This window comes from Panthera leo, chromosome C2 (assembly GCF_018350215.1).
Source record: "Panthera leo isolate Ple1 chromosome C2, P.leo_Ple1_pat1.1, whole genome shotgun sequence".
Lineage (NCBI taxonomy): Eukaryota > Metazoa > Chordata > Mammalia > Carnivora > Felidae > Panthera > Panthera leo.
In genome coordinates this window covers 28,141,820-28,159,758 of record NC_056687.1, presented here as the reverse complement: position 1 = coordinate 28,159,758, position 17,939 = coordinate 28,141,820, and the positions used below count along the sequence as shown (strand labels likewise).

At 38.0% G+C, this 17,939-nt stretch overlaps 1 long non-coding RNA gene across 1 annotated transcript in view; it reads left to right on the top strand.

The window, feature by feature from the left end:
• Positions 1 to 356: 356 nt before the first annotated feature.
• LOC122230061 overlaps positions 357 to 17,939 on the top strand; it is a 44,287-nt gene continuing 26,704 nt past the window's right edge. The window contains exon 1 of the long non-coding RNA XR_006207264.1: positions 357 to 520. This is a non-coding gene — a long non-coding RNA (uncharacterized LOC122230061). The remainder of the gene's footprint in view (positions 521 to 17,939) is intronic.

The window sequence follows — 17,939 nt, the reverse complement described above, 5'->3', positions numbered from 1 at the left end:
ATAAGAAACATTAGAAAGAGAGGCCTGCAAACAGCTCTCGAATGACAAATAAGGATATAGTTTTTCCAAATAGGAAACAGGAGGAGGTTAATTTAAAATAAACCACTATGAGGTTTCTTACAGAGTTAGCATCACCTACTTATCAAAATAAGAGTAATCATTACATGTGAGGGCAATTGTTCATCAGAACATCTTGTTTATTTGGCTGATTGTTCTCCCCAGGTATAATGCTTTTCAACAGATCAATCAGCAGTTTTAATCGGCTTTTCAAGACTCTTTAACAGGATAATTTGGTCAAACGGCACATGTTATATAAATCGCCCACCCCCAGCTTTTCCCATTACAGACGAAGAAATGCACTCAAGAGTTTCATGCAGACCTGTTGTCGCCTTCTGGCTCTTCCGCTTTCCTGGGAAGTTGGGCAAACTACTTCAAACTTTTGAATCTCATTTCTCTTATCTACGGAACGAATGTAATAATACCTACTCACTGACTTGAGGTGATGACAAAGTGTATTAATGTGAGTAACAAACCTAGTGGTGTGACCAGAACATAAGAGGCCCCCCCAAAACGGTGGGTGCTGTTATCCTCACCTATACGAGGACTCAATACCCTAAGTGTCTTGAAGAGGCGATGATGAACCAGGTCTTGCAACTCTATGTTCTTTTTAAAGAATAAATACCTGTAAGATATAAAGAATGCATGCATTCTTTGAAAAGTGAGGGCCAAACAGTCTTTTCTCTTCATAAAAATATATTGTATTACTTAGTGTCTTAGCTCTGGCTACCATAACAAAAATGTCATAGTTTGGGTGGCTTATACATAACAGAAATTTCTTTCTTTGTCTCTTCTTTCCTTGCTTCCTTTATTTCTTTCTCACAGTTCTAGAAGCTGGAAAGTCCAAGATCAAGGTACCAGCAGATTCTGTGTGTGGTGAGGGCCTACTTCCTGGGAGTTCTCTGGCGTCTCTTTTATAATCTCATTCTTGAGGGCACCGTTCTTATGATTTAATCTTCTCCCACAGGCCCCACCTCCCAATAGAATCACATAAGGGATTAGGATTTCAACAAATGAATTTGGAGTGGGGCAGGGGGTGCATAAACATTCAGTCTATAGCACTAAGTAACATTATAAATGGGGAGAGTATTCTCCCGGGTGAGAGAAGAGAATCAGCTCTAACCTTCACTCATTACCTCTCTGGCAGAAAAATTCCATCTCGAGCGCTCACAGCTGAGGCATTTAGCTGAGTTATTTGTCCACCTCCCTGGAGAGAATGAAGAAAAAACCTGGGGACGGTGGTAGCAGGGATCAGCTATGGTGATATTGAAGCAAGTGGCTGTAGCACACAAGGAATAGGAGAAAACAAGTCCAAGCAACTGGAATCCTTTAAAGGCTAGCGATCATAACTCACTGTGGTCAGCATAGTCAAAGCGTGAACTCTGGAATATGACTGTTCAGGAGGCAGACAATGACAAAGAACAGGAGGCCTCTATAAGTTACCTTACATACACAGAGTTGACATGCTTCAGATAGTATGCCCAATTGTCCAGTTTTTCAGACGGTGGAATCTTCCAGGAGGCAGGTCTTCAGTCCTAAGCCTGGGACAGTCCCAGGCACCTAGTTCAGGCTCACTGATAGTCAAGTACAAAGGAGTTAGTGTCTCTGGCACTTTATGATAAAGCAGACATAAAATTCACCGTTGCTGGACTATGTGTTACGTAATATAAAACCAGAATTTATTTTCAGGATACCAAGATTAGGTACTATATAAATTTTTAAAAATTCTTTTATTTTTAATATTAAAATTTTTTTTTAACATTTGTTTTTATTTTTGAGAGACAGAGGGAGACAGAGCACAAGCAAGAGAGGGGCAGAAAGAGAGGGAGACACAGAATACAAAGACAGGCTCCAGGCTCTGAGCTGTCAGCACAGAGCTAGACGTGGGGCTGGAACCCACAAGCTGTGAGATTATGACCTGAGCTGAAGTCAGACGCTTAACCAACTGAGCCACCCCTGTGCCCCTAAAAAATTCTTTTAAAAATATATTCTAGTTATAGCATGCTTTACGTGATTTTATTTTATTTTATTTAGTTTTTTTGAGTTTATTTATTTTGAGAGAGAAACAGAAGACAGAGGTTGGGGGAGGGGCAGAGAGAGGGAGGGAGAGAGAGAATCCCAAGCAGGATCCCCACTGTCAGCATGGAGCCCGATGTGGGCCTGGAACTCACAAACTGTGAGATCATGACCTGAGCAGAAACCAAGAGTCAGACGCTCAACCGACTGAGCTACCCAGGTGTCCCTGATTTTATTTTATTTTTTTTTCAAATCTAGGTTATAAGTAATAAAATGAAAATATTATTAATAAACAAAAAGATTGCTTCATAACAATAAATCTGGTTTACAGCTAACACCGTAATGCCATTAGTTATAATTAAAACTTCTCAAATGTTCTCAATTTGTGTCTGAAATCTTTCAAATTTCAAACATTTTTAGCTTTTTTTTTAAATTATTTTTTAGAAAGAGAGAATGTGAAGGAGAGGGACACAGGGAATTTTTTTTTTTAATGTTTATTCATTTATTTAGACTGAGAGAAGAAGGCGGCAGACAGAAGGAATCCCAAGCAGGCTCCACGCTGACAGTGTGGAGCTCTACACAGGGCTTGAACCCACAACCTGTGAGATCATGACCTGAGTCAAAATCAAGAGTTGGCTGCTTAACTGACTGAGCCACCCAGGTTCTCCAAACATTTTTAGCTTTTTTTTTTTTTAATGTGACAAATCCAAATTTCAAGTTGTTTTTAATGAACAAAACAGTGCCTTTGGTTTCCAGAAGAGGAACTATACTTCACGTGTTTACATGTGATCAAAATATTCAACATTAGCTACAGATATATTTACACTTTTCAAAAACTAATACTTATTCCAGAATACATATGTTATTGAGTCTCTGTTGCACAAAGCAGTGAGGCAGCTAATTAATAATGTGTTTTTGTAGCACAGGAAGTCTTTATGTCAAATTTTTAATTGTAGTGTTTGATTATCTCTTAATCTGCATCCTTTTTTGTGGGAAATAAGGGGAATCAAATGCACATGTGTTTCAAGATATAGAAGGATACAGAGATGCTAAAGAAAGAAATCGTTAGACCAGACGTTATTAAGATGAGGAAAACCTGGCATTATCCAGCAGCCCATCTATTGGAACCACATCAGTCTATAGTGAGTCCTGACTGGTCCCAGGAAGATGAAGACCTAGCCAGATAATAAATATTCAGCCCTCAGCACAGCGTCTACGTACAGAGTGAACTCAATAAATATTAGTGGCAGTGATAATTTAACAACTCCTCTCAATTAACCAGTCCGGGGACCCTTGATACCCTTCGCTTATCCTCCTAATCATTATTAATTCCATTACCTTTTAGTAATTGGATCAGATCGGTAAATAGTAGAAGGGACAGAAGGCAAAACAAAAAATCTGTGAATTTTATTAATTATTAGCAATCCCTGAAAAAGTTAAAGAGGGATTAGGGTAACCCTCATTGTTAAAATCATGACTAATAGGTTTTTTTTTCTTTTTTTATGAACCTCTCAATGCCATTTTTTTACTCTGTTAGCACTTTTTAATCAAGAACTCACTTCAGTGGCCTTTTTTGATGTTAAGAAATGTTGAGAAAAGTAAAAAGGCATGTGCGGTTTTCTGCTTCGCTTGGTTGTCAAGAGAATTGCAATAAAATAACCATTTACAACTGAGTAACGGAGCAGGAGGCCCCACTCTGAAGAACATAGTACCTTCAATGGTTCACGAATGTTATGAGTCACAGGGACAGCTACCCAAGGGGCTCCTATATTGAAGACTAAAAAATTATGGGCAAAAGAAACTAGAAAAATAGAAGGGCTGGGACCATCCATCCTATGATGGCTAGCCTTTAGACTCTCTTAAACAGCCTTTCTCCTGGTGTTCTGAATCAGTGCCTCTCAAACTTTAATGTACATACAAATTGCCTGGGGATCATCAAAAGTGCACACACTGATTTTGTTAAACTTGAGTTGTAGCCCGAGAGTCTGCATTTTTAATAAGCTCCCAGGTCCTGCTCCTTGTCCAAGGACTATGCTTTGAGTAGCAGGTTTTAGGATTCCATCTTAGTGTCCCTTCTGCTTATGGTGACTGTACATTCTGTTCTTTTCAGGACAGCCTCAATTTTATCGAAATTTCATTATTTTCAGCAAGCCAATTAGTTAACAAAATTAATTCAATTTTTATATTTTTGGGAGGCTTATCAGAGATTACCCGGTCACACTAGATTACCTTGGCTTGGGCTTTACAAACACTTATCGTGAGTTACTTAGCAAATGTGTCTTCTCTTTTTTTGAGACTTCCTATCTTATGCTAGTAGTCCTTTTTGTATCTGCATAACAACTCGGCTAGAACAAAGAAATCATTATTTTCTACCAGTCAAGGCAAAATGAATCATCCTTGAAGGAAGAACCGCAGGGATGGACAGGAGCCCTGGACTAGGTATGAGGGCTGGACAAGGGGGAATTTGACACACGAAACTTTCCTGATGGTCATTCCTGGCTTCCTTTTCTATCAAAAAAAAATAAATTGAAGAAAATCTCTTTTCTGGTCTCCAGGCTCCAAGCTCTAAATCTTGGTCTAATGCACTGATGAAAGATTACAGTGCTCAGGAGAATACAGTTGTTTTCTTGCTCTGTCATCTACCTGTTATTTGACATTGGTCAAACTTCACCGTTTTGAACTTCTGAGTGTTTTTGTTTTCTTTTTTTCTCTTCTCTTCCCTCAGTTCTTTCTTTCTTTCTTTCTTTCTTTCTTTCTTTCTTTCTTTCTTTCTTTCTTCTCCTTTTTAATGGGGGAATGAAGTTAAGGAAACTCCAACTTCAATTTTTTTTTAATGCTTATTTATTTTTGAGAGAGAGACAGAGCATGAGGGGGGAGGGGTAGAGAGAGGGAGACACAGAATCAAAAGCAGGCTCAGGCTCCAAGCTGTCATCACAGAGCCCGACACGGGGCTTGAACTCCGAACCACAAAATCATGATTTAAGCTGAAGTCGGCCGCTTAACCGACTGAGCCACCGAGGGGCCCCAGGAAATTCCAACGTTAAAAAGAAGTATGTTCCCCAAAGATTATCAAAAACCAGGATTCTCTATGCCATATTTGGATTCCTAATAATAATATTTTAAAAGTTGCAGTGTCTCTATTTAGAGATAATTTTGAGGCTGAATGCTGCTATGGAACTCACTTGGCACTTGTGACCTCAAAGTTCATTTCAATAAAGAGAAAGAACATTTTTTAGTATGAGGACTAAAGTCTTCTTTTCAAACTGCAGATTTCTGAGATAGGAATGTGAAACTACAATAATATTTTTCACTTCATTAAAACAGGAGAACAGAAATTACATGGGCATATATGTTAGTCTGGATTCTCCAAGACCTGAGTAACTGCTCCATAAATGAATGAATGGATGGATAAATGAATGAATAAAATAACGGATAAGTGCTGGAAAGCTTGCAACAAAAGATAAAGAAAGTCCTTAGTATTTGAATTGAAGCAGAAACACCAAAATCTTTCTTCAGTATTTGAAATCCTTTCATTTTTGTTTTTTAAGTAACAGTACATCAAAGTTTTAGAATATTCAAATTCTGGAAAGGAACACAACACATTACTATGCAAAAGGTGAAAATTAAACATTTACAAAGCAGCTTTAGAAAGCACTTTTTGTGGAAGTTTATTTAAAGGGTATGTCGAAGAGAAAAAAATATCTATATGAAACACCCCAGGAAGCCACAAAAAGACTTGAGTCCCTTAACTCCATAATCATTTCAAAGAACACTACCCAGAAAAAAAAACAAACAATCTTGCATAAATGCAATGTTTTCTCTCCCCACTCCCCAGCAAATTCATTGATTCAGACTGATGATTTCAGGTCGCAATAATTTAAAAATAAATATAGGTGGACCTGTCGTTTACGGGTCTCCCAAAGCAATATGAAACATGGATCTCCGTGTGCTTGATTATAGGTCCAGGATTCATTCCAGGAAGCAATTAAAAGCTGTTTTAACTTTGAAGTTTTTAACATGCAAAAGAAAATTCAAGAAATGAAACTGGCTCAATGATTCCATTGCCTTTTGCTGACTTATTTTTAGACGAGATTTGCCAAAATGTGTTGTTTTCAAAAGTCCTAATTAGAGGGCCATCTCTAATAACTGCATCTATTAGACACCAAGTAGTATCTGATGAAGGAATTAAGCAGAATATATGAGCTTTGAAATCAGTGTCTTAATGGAGAAAAAAAGCTTTCGATCAAGTAACCCTACCTTCTATATTGGAAAAAGAGTTTTCCAACCAAAACCACATGGATTGTGCTCAGTAAACTTCAGATAATTTGTCACCCCATCTTGTATCAGCTATGCTTTTTGATCCAACAACTCAATTCCTAGTAAGAAAGAAAATAGTCTATGTTAAAAAATTTGAAGGCATTTGTCTCCGGTAGAATCTCTTTTTGTAGGCACCCCAAAGGAGACAAAGATGATTTCTTCCTACTCTCACTTTTGTGTTAGATTTTTTTTAGTCATTTAGTTTTCTAAAATCATCCTGGACAGCAAGACTTTTTATAAAGTCACGCACTTAATCATAGTAATAAAACAATACTACAGGATAGAAGGAATACATAAAGAGAATTTAATTATTCTTTTACAGTCCATGAATTAATAATAGAAGCATTATTTTTCTTGTCGCATTTCTAATGAGTGAAGACTGACACTTCCTGAACACAAATTCCAGTGGCTCAGAATTATGAAGAGATTGAAAAATTTCAAATATTTCCTACACCTAGAACAACTCTTTCAAAAAGACTGTCATTGTTGAAGAAATTCAAGATGGTCATGACTGCTTATATGTAGACTTTAAGACAAAGAAAAATATAATAAATCTTCTGAATTTTTTTTTGTTTTGCCATGCCATTATAACTCTCCTCTTGCTGCAGGGAACTTTCTGCTGTTCAGGATGCTATTGATAAAAACTCTCTATTCACCAACAATTATCTACTCTCCCTCCCACCTCCCCCTGTGTTCACAGTGTCCTAGCACAAAATTTAATAACAGCCTGAAAATGAAAATGAAAGCTTCAAAGATTCTGAATTACTCTCTAAAACATCAAAATATTGATTAACTCATAGATTATCTGCCTTACTTAGGCTAACTCTCAGTTGGCTAAGATTTTTGAGAAAAAAAAAATACCCAAAGTGTAATTATTCTAATAAGATTTACCTGATATTTACCTGATACCTAAAATCAGGTGGAAAGATAACAGTATAAATGTTAGTAGGTCTGTCAAGCCTGTGCATAGTATTTATTAATTTAGATAATTGCAAATTGTTTATGAGAATTCAAAGAGAATGAGGAGGCTTAAAAGCTAAAACCTAGAGGTAAAAGGGGTCTGGAGAAAGAGAATGTAAAATCCCCTCATTTTACAGATGAGAAAACCAAAGCCCAGAGATTAGGAGATTAGGCTGGGACAGATATCCAATTCTGATTTCCCACTCAATGTGTTTTCCATAACAGAAATATATATATATACTGTTACACACATACACACACACACACACACACACACACACACACACATGCATACATATATACAAAATGTAGGCTAAGGGTTGGACAAGGGAAAGTACATATAGGGCTGGGTAGAGATAGAGGCTACAGGTATTTAAAGGGCCTCTAAGCATCAAGCATTATTCTCAACATTTTATGTGTCTATTGTATTTGATCTCACAGCACCCCTGTGAGGAAGCCACTGTTCTTGTTTTAGAGATAAAGAAACCTGACCCCAACCCCTATGCATTTTCACCATATTTACCCCAGACATGACTGATTCTATTTCTTTGGCCATTAGTTGGCTTCTCAACAGTATATTAATTCACACACCCGTTCAACAAATGTATACCAAGCCTCTTCTTTATGCCAATTCCCTCTGGGGAGCTGGGTGTGAAGTGATGAACTAAAAGGCTTGACCTTTATGCTCAAGAAGCTAGTCATCACAGGGTCCAGCCCCACTATCTCCTAACCCAACAGTGTCCAGTGTCTCCTTCATTCAGGACCAGAACTGGGAATCCCTACTTCAGACCACTTTTTGGAAGCTCTGATAATGATTCCCAATGAAATCACCTGAAAACTTAATAACAGCCTTTCATATTCTACCTCTTTTTTGAAAGGTAACTAATGCAAATGGTTTCAATAACAATTGGCAAACACATTTTACAGAGTAGTATTCCACAGTATGGAAACACCAAATTTTAAAATTGCTTCAAGATTCAGTATGTTCATAAAATTGTACATTTCCATGGGATTTGTTAATTTAAATACACTGGAATTTAAATATTGTGCATTTCTTTTTTTAAGTTGGGCTTATTTTTTGAACTTTATTCAATAGAGATCTATTAGGGAAAATGTGATTGCCTAGTGCAAATGAATCATGTTAAATCAAAGTGACAGTATAGTGCTTGAAACACCAATCTGAAAACTTCAACGGTTCTTATATGGCATGTAGTCTGTACTCCACAAATAAAATAAGAGAGCACTCAAAAGAATGAATAGACTTGGTATATGATTTTATCCCAGGCATTTCATAATATTCACTAACACACATGCATAACTTGGTTTTGTGTTTGAAAACAGTGCTAATCATTCTATCACCAATCAAGCATGTATATGTGGAGCTCAGATAAGAATGATGCATGTCGGAGAGGCCTGTCTACACTGCCTAGATGAGATTGGCCCTTGATTTGCAGCCACAGCTGCTAATGGCCAAGCATACAGCTATTTTCAACTACTCCACTTAGATTCACATTCTTCCTTGCTCTGGTGCTTTAAAAAGCACCAGGATGCTTGCCTGCCTCCACTGTGTCCTGGCAGGCCATCATTCTACAGACTGATTTTAATTTGAGCTTAGGCATGTCATCACAAGTTTGTGGGAGAGTCCTCTAAAATCTTCAGGAACGTGAGGGCTGTGGTCTTGAAGCACACATGCAAGATGTCATACAAAAGATTATAGATCACTTTGAGGAGTTAACACTGTGTCCCAGAGTGATGATAAATCCCAAGCAAATGTGCACCTCCACATAAGCGAAGATTCTCCACGGTATTGCAGAGATGAAAAGTGCCTCTCATGAACACTCTGTCCCATGATGCACTGACAAGAAAGCAAGTGGTGCCTCAGTTCAAAAATCCTCTGAGGATGGGGGGAATGCTTTGGAGAAAGTTGGCCTGGGTCAGGGAAAATTCCTGATTTTTCAGTGCTTTCATGGGAGCTGAGCCAGCTCAAACATTTCTTCTGGAAAAACTTTCTTGATCCACAAAAAGTTGATCTTGCCCTTCTTGTAGCTTTACTAGCCCTTAGACATACTTCTTTTATTGCACAAATTTATATTCTCCATTACTAGACCCTTAGCTCTCTGAAGGCAAGCTTTGTTTCTTCAAATGAATCCCTAGCACATCGTGTAGTGCCTGGAATACAATTTTTGTTGATTGAACATGGATAGATGAGTGGATGGGCGGATGAATGGGGAAGAGGAAACAGGACTCAAACTCAAGTTGAGTCTTGGCTGGGTCTGGGCTTGCTGAATTAGAGCCAACTTACTGGTCCTATAATTGGGTCAATTTGGCAAGTAAAAATGAGGGAAGAATGGCTCAGCAATAGCCATACGACATCTATGCCACTTGATGGGAGGATCTACCCAGAGGAGTAGAAGCATCCTCCATTTTTGCCAAATTTCTTGGGGATCAACTCCCCTCCTAGTATAAGGAGAAGAGAGGAGACTATTGCTCTGTCAAGATCCAATGAAGTTGCTACACAGGAATGGTCTAGAAAAGAACAGGAGGTCTGAAATTTGATGCAGTTGAAGACCAACCAGAATTTTGACAATTACTTAAATGATTTTAGACAAGTTGTTTGATCTCACTGAATCCCTGGTTCTTTATCTATAAATTGAAAATCATAACATCAACCTTGAAAGGTGGTTGTAAGAATTTAAAAGACCATATGTAGAATGCCTAGCACAGAGAAGCACTCAGTAAATATTTTCATTTATAATAATTATGCTTGTATGATTTTTAGTTGTATAATGAAGGCTTTGATGTAAGTATCGTTGGAAAGAATTATCTTGGTTAATTGAGATTTATCTGTAGGAAAAATAATTTTTGTTTAAATGAGATAATTATTTAGCATCTACCGTCAGGCACAATGCTGTGTGAAGAAAGACTGTATATTCTTTGGAAGCTGTCAGATAAAGCGAGACGGCCACAAAAAGGTCCATACCTGGGGGATGGAGCCACATTGCTTCCAAATAAGAAGGCTATACTTCATACCTAGGGGATTGGGCATTAAATGGATACATACACATGTACATATGAATACACACATAAGATTGATCTCATGGTCACTATGGACTTACAGAATAATATTCGGGTATTCTGCTGATATTAATCTACAATTACAGAAGGCCAAATGTGGGCTCAGAATGTCTGAGTTGATTACCTACTCATGAGCCCTAGCAATAGGTCCTTGAGATGTTAGTGTTTTCTTTCTTCAGAACAAGTAAAATTGGCTTCAAGAATAAACAAATGACCTAAGAAAAGTGTGCCTGATGAGTCACTCTGAATGCTACTGAACAAGTCACAGGCTGTTATAGCTACCAGATCCCCACGTTCCAAACTCAACTATTTGAGTGTGACTTTCTCCCTCCTTCCTGCCTCACCTTCAGATGACCCCATGCTAGAAGGTGACAGATGCAGCAGAGAGACTCCTGACTGTGCAGGTCATAAGACATTCCTCCCAAACCCACCCACCCTCACCCCATCAAGTGACCTGACCTTATAATCTCTGTGTCCCAATCTGTTTTCGTAATTCTTCCAGAACCTTAATCACAGATGTCAGCAGATATTAGATAGTAGCAGGTTTGATGATTAAAATAATTCAAAATAAGGTCTGGATAACAGGATATATTTACACAATTTGACCAGTCTATTTAATTTACACAAATACTTGCATAAGTAAAACTTAAGCCTTTGGATCTGGGAGTCTTCCCAACTCCTCCCTTTTCCTGGTCCATAAGAAGAACAGGGACCAGCAGTTTGCTTCCTTCCCTTTTGCAGACCTACATTAAGATGAATTAAAAAAAAAAAAAAAAAAGCAAACTTGTTGAATGCCAGGGAGAAACAATAGTAAAGAATAAAATCTAATGAAGATAAGGTTTTAACTGTTTAGGAAATTGTCTTTGAAAAGGGATTATATAACACTCAATTCTTAATTAGTTGATTTGTCATTCTTAAATGAGAACCATTAAATTAAATTATGAAATTAGTTGTCTCAAATCATGTTTTGCTCAGTGTATAAGTAATATATAAATCGAGAGAGTGTGCAGCATGCAGTTTGAAAAGCACTGATTAGGAGGAATTTACCATGCCCCTCCCAAATGGTTTAACACCAAATTCTGAGGATAACGGAGATTGGCTTAGAAGGAATTTTCGACAAAAAGCTTCTGCACAATGAAGGAAACCATCAGCAAAACTAAAAGGCAACTGACAGAATGGGAGAAGATATTTGCAAATGACATATCAGATAAAGGGTTAGTATCCAAAATCTACAAAGAACTTCTCAAACTCAACACCCAAAAAACAAATAATCCAGTGAAGAAATGGGCAAAAGACATGAATAGACACTTCTCCAAAGAAGACATCCAGATGGCCAACCGACACATGAAAAAATGCTCAACATCACTCATCATCAGGGAAATACAAATCAAAACCACGATGAGATACCACCTTACACCTGTCAGAATGGCTAACATTAACAACTCAGGCAACAACAGATGTTGGCAAGGATGCGGAGAAAGAGGATCTCTTTTGTATTGCTGGTGGGAATGCAAGCTGGTGCAGCCCCTCTGGAAAACAGTATGGAGGTTCCTCAAAAAACTAAAAATAGAACTACCCTATGACTCAGCAATTGCACTACTATGTATTTATCCAAGGGATACGAGGTATGCTGTTTATAGCAGCACTATCAACAATAGCCAAAGTATGGAGAGAGCCCAAATGTCCGTCGATGGATGAATGGATAAAGAAGATGTGGTGTATATATATACAATGGAGTATTACTCGGCAATCAAAAAGAATGAAATCTTGCCATTTACAACTACATGGATGGAACTGGAGGGTATTATGCTAAGTGAAATTAGTCAGTCAGAGAAAGACAAAAATCATATGACTTCACTCATATGAGGACTTTAAGAGACAAAACAGATGAACATAAGGGAGGGGAAACAAAAATAATATAAAAACAGGGAGGGGGACAAAACAGAAGAGACTCATAAATATGGGGAACAAACTGAGGGTTACTGTTGGGGTTGTGGGAGGGGGGATGGGGTAAATGGGTAAGGGGCACTAAGGAATCTACTCCTGAAATCATTGCTGTACTATATGGTAACTAATTTGGATGTAAATTTAAAAAAGATAAAAAATAAAACAAGTTAGAAAGAAAGAAAGAAAGAAAGAAAGAAAGAAAGAAGAAAAAAGGAATTTTCAAAAGAAATGCCGACTTATCTTTCAACTGTGATTCCAAAGAAGAGTGGTTTAAGTGATTTCTGGTAATTCTTGGGAGAAAACAGAACAGAGAATGTAATCTTTAAACCTAATGGGATGGGACACAGTCTTGAAGAGGAGGAAGAGTATACCTTTCAGAAGAGAAATCTTCAAAAATTCACAAGCTGTGGGGAAAGCACCTTTGAGGATGTTTCATGTAAAAGAACAGAACACGAATTTTGCATACAAATTCGGTGGGAGCATATTATGGCCACCTGGATGGATTAAAGATACAGAGGTTATCTCAACAACCATTTCAGAGACTGAATAAAGGAGGGAGAGAAGATGTGAGCTATTCACATCCTTGCTGAAAGTCTTACCATCTAAGAACAGACCAACATGAAAGTTCTTGGTTCTATAACTTTCAAACTACGTTTATCTACAAGAAAAATGTTGCTGCTTCCTTCATTCATCCATTTATTCAGTGAATACCTATGTGTTCCCACTTTGCTTCAGGAACTGGGAATATAAAAATAAATAAGAGGGGTGCCTGGGGGGCTCAGTCTGTTGAGCATCCAACTTCAGCTCAGGTCATGATCTCGCGGTCTGTGAGTTCAAGCCCCGCATTGGGCTCTGTGCTGACAGGTCAGAGCTTGGAGCCTGCCTCGGACTCTGTGTCTCCTTCTCTCTCTGCCTCTCCCCCGCTCATGCTCTCTCTGTCAAAAATAAAATAAACATTAAAAAATTTTTTTTAAATAAATAAGAAAAAGCCTCTGAAATCTAACAGAACAAAATATTGTGGCAAATGCACAGAGAGACGTATTCAACAAATGACATAGGGGAGCTCTGCAAGGTGAAGTCTATGAAGGAGGCCACAGGCATGGCATCCCAGAAGGGACAGCTAAATAGGGGCCTAGAAGATGGCTCAACCAGGGACAGAGGTAAGAAGGAAGCGGGTCCTACCAGGAGGAAGAGCACATTTAGGAAGTTCGGTATGTTTGGAAACTTTTAATGATGGGGTCTGTTGAGAGATATGGCTGAAGAGGCCAGCATGTTAAATTTGGAGAATGAGAAGCCAGCCAAGTATGTTAAGGAAAATGTAACATAATTGGATTTGAATTTTAAGAGGTTCACACTGACTCTAGTGTAGAAAATAATGTTGGAGGAGAGCAGGATTGGGGGTGGTTTGTTATACTGACTTCATTTTCTTTTTGGCAAGATTGCAAAATTGCTAGATCAGGGAAATCCAGTAGCTAACATGTTTTTAGATTTCATCATGGCACTTGATGAACTCGCTTGTCAACAAGTTCTAAAAATATGTACTGATGATCGTACAATTGGGTAGATCAGGCACTACGTGCAACCTACCTTTCCAGTCTTTTCTTTGAGTGCTCCCCTATACTTCCCAATGTTCCAGTCATTAGATTCCTTGTTGATTCCTGTACACACCCTGTGTGTTCCAACCTCATTGCCTTTGTTCATGATGTTCTCTCTATCCTTTCATCTCTTAACTGTTGAAACCCTATTGTTCGGTGGGCCACCGCCCTCGTATGTACTTGTCTGGTGATCCTTGCTTTATTCTATCTTACGTTGTAGTCATTTGAGTAAGTATCTAATACCCTGCACCACATGTTAATGTACCTGAGGGTATAAACTTTTTCATATTCCTCAGCAGAATGATAATATTGCTTACAATAATACCGACAACGATGTCTGTGGCACTTCTCTACTAGACAGGATAGAAAGCCATTTGCACACCTTCTTGTCTTACTTACTTTCAAGTGGCAGTTCAATATACTTGTTAAAAGCAAAAATACATCAGTCACCCAGACCCAGGTTAGCGCTCAGCCGTAACACTTATTGTCTGTGTGACTTGGGCAACTTGTTTAACCTCTCTGAATTTAAGTTTTCTCATCTGTAAACTATTATATTTGTTTTGAGGACCGAACACTATTATTTAAAAGGCATTACCATAGTGTTTAACACATAGCAACTACCCAGCATACAAATAACTCTAAGAAATTACTGCTAAACCCATTGCACAGACACTGGGAGACACAAAAATGCATGTGGACCCTTCTCAGGGAGCTTACAATTTAGTGGAGACCAAAACCTGTCAATGCTGGTTAATTTTGTATTATAATTTTTTTGTTTATTTATTTATTTTGAGGGGGAGCAGGGGCAGATAGAGACAGAATCCCAAACAGGCTCCACACTGTCAGCACAGAGCCTGATGCGGCACTTGGACCCACAAACTGTGAGATCATGACCTGAACCGAAATCAAGAGTTGGACGCTCAATCAACTGAGCCACCCAGGCACCCAAATGCTATTTAATTTCGATAAACATACTACATCTAGAAAAATGTGAAAATGGCAAATAAACACTATAAACATTTCAGACTTATCTTGGTGTTTCAAAAAATGCCACATAAAAGTTAAATAATTTTTTCCAAAATGGCACACTTAGATTACTCCATGTAACACATTCATACTTCACACAAAACATTTTAATTACCCATTAAACTTTTTTTTTTAATGTGGAAAAATCACCCTTTGAATATATATTAAAGAAGATATGAAAGAAAGATGTTGAGAATTTTTAAAAAGCTTTTTGGTATAATTTTCAACTATTCTTCTTAGCCATTAACATCTCCCTCTTCACATAAAACATATCCACAGGATTTTGGTCCTTGGAATGATCCCCAACCGCCATCTAGCTCAGAGAGGGAAGAAAAGTCTCAGGACCCCAAGATTTCACCTGTGGCAAGATCTGCTGTGCTAGGTTATTTTCTTTTTCTGGAAGCTCCATCGCAACCTTCACCACACATCTCGCCACCATGGGAGGCTGACCCGTATGAATTGTGAGCACCAGCACTCCTGGCCTCAGGCTTCCTGTTGGGCTCCACCAAGGGGAGATGCCATTGAAAGACGCCATTTTGGGGGAAAGTAAGGTTGAGATATTCATTCTCTGAACCGGAATGACGATGATAATGGTGATGATGATGTCTGCAGCTTCCAGCAGACCCACGCACCTTCTTCTGCATCTACATATACAGTTATCTCACTTTCTTCTGCCCTTTCAGCCCTAGAGGTGGCAACACTAGCCCCCTCGGTATTTCACCATCTTTTGTTGGTTTCACTGTACCCTGTCTACCCTTTTGTAAACTGCTCCATCTTTAAACTCTCCTCAATCACTCTGCTTGAATATGCCATTTGGGACATTGCTGGTATCCTGCCTGACTCTTAGTTTCTAGTTCAGTACTCTCCCCCCCTACCCCCCAACACTGTGCTGGGTTGAAGCATGGAGATAAAAAGATTGCTTTCATGGGAATGAGTTTTACTCTTTTCTTCAAAAATTATATTTTCTTGGAAATATTTTGATAGTTAAGAATGGACAGCAATTTCATTCCCTTTTGTGATGACATTGCAATTTCTTTACAGGACAGGTCAGAAAAAAGATAGGAATTTTTCCTAGGCGAATTACTGATAGAATCACATCCCTTTCCAAGCTCTTGTCCATCCTAGGAATAAAATGAAAAGAGGTTATTCTGTATGATTTTGGAACCGCAAAACAATAAGATAAACTCACAAATAAAAATCTTTCTTAAGAATAAACCAGAAGTCCATGAGTGTAATATTTCAACTATAAGATCGCTTGAAGAGAGGAGAGACTGAAAGAAAAACGTCAATGGAGATGAGTTTTCTTTACATACTCTGTAACAGTGTTTCTTTTATAAAAGTAATGAAAGAATGAGGTGGGGGGAAAATAGGTGGGAAGATAAGACACGCATGCCTGGTGCTGAAGAAAAGCTATTTATACCTGGGACATTGTAGTTCTAGGACAAGAACAGTTCAGCCATGTAAAAATATGACCCTATGTAATACTGCCAAGGTCAATCAAACCCATAGTTATTGACTTGGGCTCTCCTTGTACGAGCTTTACAGGATACCATTGCTCAAAGCCTACTAGAGTTTATGCACCGATTATTAGCATTTGGAAGATATTTTTGAACCCTGAGGACTTAATTGTACCGAAACCATGATATAAAAATCATCCTTTTTTTTTTTTCTGGTGGATGAGACTTTGAAGAGATACCATAAAAATATAAAGGGGATGCTCAGTAACTCTATGATAGCAATGTACTTTCATTATTTGAATAGCAGTTATTGCTATCTGATATTTTTCCTGTTTACATATTTTTTTGGCTTGGCTTTATTTCCCTAATAGAATTTAAGCCCCATATCATGCTTTTTATTTGCTGTTTGTTTGACAAATTAATTAAATATTGAATCAATTATAAATAATAATCTGTAGAGAGTTACCCATTAGACTTCAAATCTGTATACCTGAAAAATGAACAATTATGATGTTCATACTAGAATAAGAGTAAGGAATATGTTGAAGCATATGTTTATTGTTATCCCACTCATGCAAAAGAACAAAACAGTTCCAACCCCACTTCAGTAAAAAACCCTTATATGTGTGCATTACCTATTGAAAAAATACATGTATATAAAGAAAATATTTGCTGGCAATAAAAAATTACCCAGTTGTAATCAATTTTTCCTTCCAGAGCATTAGATTTGGGAAGTTCTGCATTTTTTAGACTTTTGTATTATGTGATCTTGTTATAAGGAACGGGCATTGCTTTTATAATTTGTAAAAGAAAAATAATAAAGTTATGAGATAAAATCTTGTAAAATAGTAACTTTGGAAATGACTATTGGACCAAGATCGAATCTGAATTTATAATAAGTAATGATTTTGGTTTCTGTCTCACTCTTTGTTTCTGTTACTAGACTAATGAAATCTCTCCCAGATTTCAGGTCCTATCCTCAACCCATCCCCTTAATATGTTTTGCAACCACCTTTCTACCCATGACCATCCACCCTATTAAGATTTTTGTGCCCAGCACTGTTTCTAGGCTGAGCCAACTTTCAGGTTGGAGTAGTCAAGGGGGAAAGGAACAATCCCAAGGAACAGGATGAAAAAGATTGAAGATGATTGGGGGCTTGGGCCGGGGTGCTCTAAAAATATCTCTCTGCTTCCTATCTTTCCCCAAAGGCAAAGTGCTTCCGTGTCTCTCTTTACACAGATTCAGGCAATATGTATTAGAGCTAGAAATACTGGAGTATCAAGTATCCTGAAGTCTGAACTGGCATTTTGCCTGCTAGTCCATGAACCCTCTCATTGGGTACATGCTGAAGCCTTCTTGGAGATTACGGGTCATAAATGTGCATGATTAATTGCATATGTTGAAACCCAAAATAATGTTGTTTCCAGAACATTCAGACTGGAGGGTGAAGCAAGATCCCAGCGGGTGACATGAGAAATCTCTGTTAGG